The 8,203-nt window shown below is 35.5% G+C and overlaps 1 long non-coding RNA gene across 1 annotated transcript; it reads right to left on the bottom strand.

The window, feature by feature from the left end:
• Positions 1–355: 355 nt before the first annotated feature.
• On the bottom strand, positions 356–2,823 carry LOC124888513. The gene is made up of 2 exons (XR_007046876.1): positions 2,081–2,823; positions 356–818 (listed from the first exon to the last, which is right to left on the bottom strand). It is a non-coding gene; the product is annotated as an uncharacterized LOC124888513 (long non-coding RNA).
• Positions 2,824–8,203: the final 5,380 nt, after the last annotated feature.

The following is an 8,203-nucleotide window of genomic DNA, read 5'->3' as shown; positions in this document are numbered from 1 at the left end:
AATTATGCGAAAAAAATAATTTTCTTGATTCGAAGGAAATTATTTCAATCCAAATTGGTCACTAGTCATATGAACAAAACAAATGCCACTTTTAATAAAATACTTGACAATTTCTTTTAGGCTTAGTTTTAAGGAGGAAAATCGAAAGTAACCATTTTAATTCATTTAGACGAGATACATTAGTCTTGAGCCGAGGGTCTATCGGAAACAGCCTTTCTACCTCTTTTGAGGTGGTGGTATGGACTGCGTACACTCTACCATCCCCAGACCCCACTATGTGGAAATATACTGGATTTGTTATTGTTGTTGTGAGATACATTAGGTAAGAAAATTGTGAATTAACTAGAAGCCGTGATAAAATAAAATGGTAATGGTTTAGGGGATTTATCTAGATTAATTAGTTAGAGTGTTCAAATAAATACACATAAACAAGTTAAAATGGAAACTACAGAGAAAAAGAGTTAAAGATTGGCCCTTTTCAAATCTGGCCAACTTCTGGGCCTATTCTTCTTGGACTTTTGGTCCATTTCTGCAATGTATACCCAGCTGTATACTGACTGAATATTACGTCTCCTGCTGCTGCGTTTTTGAGTATATACAGCGTATATAAGACCGTATATTGGTCAAATATATACATATTTTGCCTTCCACCTACATAATCAGCTTCCTTTTCCATGTCCCCTTTTCCAAGCCTGTATAATGGTGTAATCTGCTATATACCAGCACAAAACAGTCCCCTTGGGACTTGGATCTGAGGTTTTGACTCTATGCAAATCAGATTCAACTCAACGGAATGTGAGGGAAGGGAGACCAAGAGACTCAACGCAGGAGTTCATGCATAAAAGGAGAGATAATGGTTAGAATTGAGACTTTCGCATTTTAAGGATAAGACAATCAAAGAAAAAGAAGTAAATAGTGCACTTCAATCTAATTCGAACATCATAATGATTTAATGTATAAACAAAACATGTGTTGACAAGGAGGCTTCAAAAAGGAAGTAAAAATCACTTAAGCACCACACAAAGTGACCATAGCAAGGACATGTTAGTTCACTGTTAGTACTATTCTTAGGATATCAAAGACATTACCAAGATGACCATTCAATATATTGAATTAACTTTAGACACTTCAAGAAATCATGCTAAACTTTAATCAAGCAATCATGCGGGAGCACTAATCGAGCATGTTAGGCTTAGTTGAGGGAGAAGGATGTTCATGTAAGGTAGGCTAGAATGTCACAAGTTGAGGCTCGAGATTCCAAACAACTATAATCCAAACGAGCAGTCTACCGCTTAATGCAATTTCCTAATTTAAGAGAAAAGAAAAAAAGTTATCACTTTAAATAAACTAAACATTAATACCACATAAAAGATGGCAAGCAAAGTTCCAGATCACTGCACCCCTTTAGAAAATACACAAGGCCAACATTGAATAAGATAATGAGTAGAATCATTTTTCTTTTTTTTAAAATAAAAAATAAATGTAGACCATACTCAAGCTGTCCAGAACATAGAACTTGCTGTCCAGAACATAGAACTTTACTTATTCCTAGTTTTGGAGCCTTTTGATACTATAAACCAAAAGACTTGACAAGCTTCCAATTTTTTAAAAGGTATTTGATCAAACCAAGGCAGGAATTAATTAGACCAATTCATGTAAATAATATTTATTCGAACTCTAGGAATATTTTTAAACATAACCTATGTTCTAATCAACGCTCATCTTAATTCAAGAAAAATTATAAGAGTGCAGCAACATGTAAGTCGGGACTTCACATTTCTCCACAACGCCAAGTACTCAATCCGAAAGAAGCATAATAGTTGTATTTCGCCCCCAAACAGAGAAAGAAACAGAAACCTCATTTTTTGGTCATTTGAAAATTCTGAACATTGGAATATACCATAGAAGACCATCAAAGCTTAAAGCTTTTCAACTTTATACGTCCACAACAGAGTTCTATACCTTCTCAATCCCAAGAGTTCTCACCGAAAATCAAACAAATATTACACATACAAGACCAACCAATTTTCATCGTTACTATGAGATCATGACATAAAGAAAGAAAAAATGAGATTTCTACCTTTTTTAGAGCAGCGAGATGGGACAAAACGAACTCAGAACAATGTCTACAGCAGTTTCGATTCGCTACTGAAATTCGAACAACTTCTGACGAATTTTCCTGGTTACCTAGGTTAGAGTTGCGCACCTCCACAACCCTCAATTTTCCCCCAAGAAAACCTCAAGAATCCTCTAAAGCCAATGCCCCCAAATGGAAGCATCCACTGCTATTTATATTGGAAAAATCTCTATTAAAATTCAAAATAGAGTCTTTTCTAGTCGAGGAGTGGTTGGGGACTTGACAAAAAGTTGAGAAAAAGAGTGAAAACATATCCCACAAATTTGAATTGATTGTGATACTTCTGATTTGGATAAGATTTTGGAGCAGGAAGCAATCTATCTTTGAACAAAAGTCAAATAACAAAGCTCAAGATCTGCAAAATTCAGACGTTGGGGAGAGAGAGATTCGTTTGGTTGAAGCTGTTGTGCATTATTGTTTGGTGTTGTACGTCGTTGCTGTTGTTCGCTGTTTTCAACAGCTGTTGATGTTGGTGTTGTACCTGTTGCTGCAACGCGTATGTTGTGGAGGGTCTGTTTGTACGTGTATTAGTAAATGTTGCTGATAAGTGAAAGGGAAATATGGATGTGGGCCGGGTCATGTCCACTGGGCTGGAATCGGTTTTGCTGGTGGGTTAAGTGGGCATAATGGGCTATTGTTGGAATGGGTATTTGGGCTACTTTTGTGGTTGTTGAAATAAAAAAGGAAAGAGGCTGATTTAAATACTTTCTTTCTTATAATTTTTGGGCTTCTAAATTAATAGAAAATAATACTTTCAATAAACATATTAAAAGTATTCAAATAAATAATAATAATAATAAAATAATTATTTTATATTAAAATATAAGTATTTGAACAAAGTTGCATGACAAATGTCGGAGTCGAATGATAGTGTTTATAAAGTATAAAAATGGAAAGAAGATCATCATGCTAAGTGCATCTAGCTATCAAGATTAAATTGAAATAGCACGAAGAGGAGTATGCAGTTTTGATCATCGAAGGGTTAGATCTTGAAAGACTCGCCTACATAGAGAGTTTATCGGTAATTATAATCAAAGGAAGATATTAGTGCATGATTGTGGTGTCGTCACTCTATTAGCTACTTCTTAAAAATGTTGATTGTACTTGATTTGTATGGAGAAAAATCATTCACCATTAGTTAGGTTTAAAGGTATGCCTCTGGTCTATTCTATTGATCTTTTATCAAATCATATTTTCATTATTTTTAGTAATTAAAATTTGCTATAATTTTGGGTATTGAATCTTTGTCTTTCAGAAACAACCTCTTCACCCCTACGAGATATGAATAAAGTTTGTGTATATTCTACCCTCCTCAAACCTCTTATGTGAGATTATATTAGGCAAGTTATTGTTGCTGTCACAGTCATAATATAATGGTCATTTTTCAAGTTAAGTTTAAGTTTAACTGATCCATGTAACAATGTGCTTTCATGTATTAATAGAAGAAACTTTCAACTCGATTTTTAATCCTACCTTTATGTTGTAATTTTGTTTTCTATTTTTCGGGGTTAATTGAATTATCCTTAAAAGTGAGTTCTTATATCAGTAGATGACATTTGTATATTTTCTTTGCAATAGCCTTATTATAATGTATATGGTAAGATAATGCTTTAGCTACTGACTAATGAGAATCAGTTCCTGCTTAAATTGTTATAAAAAAAATATTTAAATAAAAAATAAAGTAAATATAAAGCTTTTTGTGCAAGTTTATAGGGAACACAACGATAATTTGAAATATCATAAAAATAGTAATAAATCATAATGGTGATAATGATTAGCATACTTGGGTATTCCTTACAAAACATCTAAAAGAGGTAAATTAATGTGAAGCTCTCTAAATGTGTCAAAGAACTTCTTGAAGCACACATCCTCTTTCGCTTTTATACACTTCTGTAGGAAAGGTATTCGTGGTCTCTCTTTCATCTGTTCAGCAACTTTTGTTTTTGAGTACTTAGACCCTCAAATTTTCAACAACTTTGTTGTTTACCTACTTAGGAGGTTTTTTTACATCTACCTCCTTAGTTTTCTTTGGAGATTCTTCATTAATCTCTTTACCACTCCTCAAAGTGATTACCATGACCTATTTAAGAGGTTCAGTATCACTTGGCGAACTACCTTGAGGCGTGGTATTTAGTGCTTGTTATAGTTATCCCAACTATAACTCAAAGTTCCTCACCTGCTGAGTCTTAATGTCTTTCTGCTGACTCTTTATATCCGCTGCCAGTTGTGTTTGATAAGCTAACACCTGTTTCAGCATCTCTTCCATATTGCTATTTATGACCTGATTCCCTTGAACCTGTGGTTGCTAAAGATGCTGTTGTTGGGTGTTCCATGGCTGATTTAGTGGTTGAGTCTGCCACATTAGATTGTAGGTGTTCCCATAATTCTGCCTTTGAGCATTGCCTACATACATCACAAACTTTGAATTTATAGCACACATGACTGCAGAATAGCCACTTTTACCACAGACCTCACACCATTCTGTAGCTTTTAGAATTGCATTAACTATGGTTGCACGTTATGTGACTCCCAACTTTATGTTGCTTAAATGATTTTACAGTGCCAAAATCTGGGCGGATATAGCAGTAAAGTGGTTTACCTCCAGCACAACTGTAATTTTTTTGTAGCATTCCTTGATTCTTAATGCCACTCGGGATTCCCTTGAGCAATGCGGTTCAACAACGTATATAGCTCATCATACATTAGCTCCAAAGATTGACCAACTGTAGCTGAATCTAGCATACTTTTTGTGTTACGGTCAAGCGTCTCTACAAAACTATGAGCTAATACCTCATTAGACTGTTGATGGTATGGACAATCTTGAAGAAGAGCTTTGAATTGCTCCCAAGCATGACATAAATTCTTGTCTGGCTTCTGTTGAAGCATACGATCCCACTACAAAGTCTCACGGTCTTGCCATACGAAAAGAATTATATAAGGAATTTTTAGGCTAAGTCATCCTATGTTGTAATTGAATTTTTTGGCTCAGCATTCAACCACTTCTTCATTTCCCACAACAATGAAAAGGGGAATAGTGTTAGCCTCACATAATCAATTGACACACCCATAGGGATAAATGTGTCACTAATCTTCAAAAAGTTTTGCAGGTGGACTTATGGATCTTTATTTGAAATCCCGGTAAACTGTCCACTGCTGATCAAAAGCTGCACCATATTTTGTTTCAACTCAAATTTTCTCCAGCAGACGGTTACTGAAAATGGGAGGTCAAATTTGTTTAAAGTGGGATTGCCAATTCTCGAACTGCCCTGTGGGATGCTTTTTCTTTAGCCATGAGAGTAGGATAGTCCTGATCTTCTTCTATTTATTGAATTTGTAGGAGAAGGATTGCTTCTCTCCTTTGTTGATAGAAGCATTGCTCGGATTCGGGACTTGGTTCAACCAATTCCCTATCCCTTGCTAGCTTACCAGCTTGAAAACCTATTTCCAGCAAATAGAAAACCAAGACCAAGCATAAATTACCAAAGAAATCCAAAAAGTAAAACAAAAACAAAAATAGTTGCCACATTACATGTCCCCAGCAACGATGCCAAAAACTTTTTACGCCCAAGCACACACGCACGTGTACGTGGTCTACCAAGTAATATAGTGACCTTAAAGAAAGCCGAATATCGATCCCACAGGGACTAGTTCTAGAAACTATTCAAATTCTAATTCACTTATTGAGATTAACTTGATGATAGGTAACCAAAACGAGTTTGTGATTGGTAAACTAAAAATAAAGTAAACAATGCGTAAAGTAAAAGACTAAAGATAATCAATAGAGTAAATCCCAGGGTTAAAGCACTTTGAAAAATCAAACTACACTATTGAACTTTATTCGTTAGATCGCTTATCTTGGTTGTTGATTCATAGGGTTTATTGCATGATCATGGTCTCCCGACCTCTAATCGTCTACCTAACTTGGAAATTACAAATATGTCGTTGAGAAGGGATGTAATAATCGAATTAAGTGCTTAAAGCTATCATTATTCATGTGAACCAAGAAAGACTTCTAGGTAAATAAGAACCTTACTTTTCTCATCCCCACTTTCTATCTTCCTATTCCCCCTCCCGAGATCACAAGGTTGACAATATATGTATTCTAAGGTTATAAAGTCCTTAAAATAGTTAAAACAAGGATAAACAAATAACCAAATATGATAAGAAAATCAAATCAAATCAATGTAACACTATTGTAGTCATGTTCTTAGGTTTAACCCCCGGAAAGGGGGCGTTTAGCCACTAATCGACATAATCATGATCCAATTACTTAAATACATAATAAAATCTATTAAAAAGATAAAGTTAAAGAGTAAAAACCTTGAGTAAAGTGTTTAGAAGCTCCTCTCAATGCTCCAAGATATACAATGATGATTAGAATAAGTTACAAAGTGTTCTATTTATAATTGAGGACTTAAGTCGTGTATGGGGGAAGGTCCGCGACATGTTGGATATTTCCTGGGAAAAGTGGTGTTTCAAGGTGGATATATCATGTAATAAAGGGTGTGGGGCATTGAAAATTTCAGGATAAGATCTCTGCAACACAGCCAATTCACGTAGGCTCACTAGAATGTGCTTCTTGACACCTAATTTTGTTTGAGTGTTTCTCCTTCCATCTCTTTCTTTGTGGTGTTGTTTCCACTAAATTTCCAGATTTTATTTCATAAATATATCATAATAATCAACTCACCAAGCATCATACATAATAAAACACCAAATATTAGAGCTCAAGAAAACAAAACATTCATAACGAGTAGCTAAAAACACGATCTAGGAACTCGTATTATTCTCAATGACTTTCTATTTGAGAAAGTGTTTGATACCAAGTTCTCAGGTATTGTCCCATTCTATAACTGCACCTGGCTGGTGACTTTTGAAGTTAGCTTTGATGAAGTAAAGAAGTCCATCTCAGATACTGACTCAAATAGCCCCTCGTTTGGTCCTCTGTCTCTTAGCTTTTGAAATAGAATTTTGGCTTACATCATTGAAACCAACTTCATTCCTCGGAAGGGATCTCTCAGTAATGTAACATGCAGAGATGTGTTTGTTCTCTACTACTTGATTAAAAAATACAAAATCAACTTAAGTACCTAGATTCGTGAATATATGATAGAGAATTCTGCTGACTTCCATACCTCAGCTAGTTTTCCCTATGGGTTGTTCATCACTCGGATTCTTATTCACTATGGAATTGATATCTCATCCTATCTAGAGGTAGAAGTCTCTGGCACCTGTGACTCAAATACGTTCTTAAGCATAGGCTATGTTACAATTGAAAAAGAATGGTGTAAAAAAGATTCTATCAAAAGTCGACCTGACACACCTAAGGTAGGTAATTTGTGTCTAATTCTATGTTCTGGGCAGATAAGTAGATTGAAGAACTCAAAAGCAGGCGTACCACCATTGAGGAAGGAATAGGAAACATCAAGGAGTCAACTGCCAAGCTTCTACACTTAAGCAAGGAGACCGCTACCGACATAGTCAAAGTGCAACTCTCCCTGGAAGGTTTCAAACAAGAAGGGGTAAAGTTGTGTAACAGAATTTTCTCCCAGGTTGATTCCATCAAGTCCTCCTCCTCCTCCAATGAGCTTGCAATCTCCATTCAGAATTCTTACTCCAACTTCACCAAGAGTGTTGAGAAATCCTATGATTGTTTTTCCTCTAACATGCACAACACTCTTACCTATTTTCTAGCCAAACGACACTAAACTATTTTATCGCATTTAAAAGGGGGCCTATCCTATCTCATACTCTGGATTGTATAAAGACACTACTCACTCTTGCTCTAACGTGTTTTGTTGCTACTGTCTATCATAACTTTGCATATCCCATATTATATGTTTTGTTTTGGTGTTTGGTTTCTGCTCTTTGTTTCTGTGTTTGGTTTCTGCTTTGTTTTGTATTTGCTCTAGCCTTTTTTATTTTATCAAAAGGGGGAGAAGATGATTGCATTAGTCAAAAAAGATAGGGGAGCTAGTCGACTATCACAACAAAAAAGTCGACTATAGACACCAAGATAGAAAGACAGGGGGAGCAAGTCGGTCATCTCAATAGGGAAGTTAGCTG

The sequence above is a fragment of the Capsicum annuum genome, chromosome 11, assembly GCF_002878395.1.
Source record: "Capsicum annuum cultivar UCD-10X-F1 chromosome 11, UCD10Xv1.1, whole genome shotgun sequence".
Taxonomy (NCBI): Eukaryota; Viridiplantae; Streptophyta; class Magnoliopsida; order Solanales; family Solanaceae; genus Capsicum; species Capsicum annuum.
The sequence above is the reverse complement of the archived record's forward strand: the minus strand, read 5'-3'. Positions and strand labels throughout refer to the sequence as shown.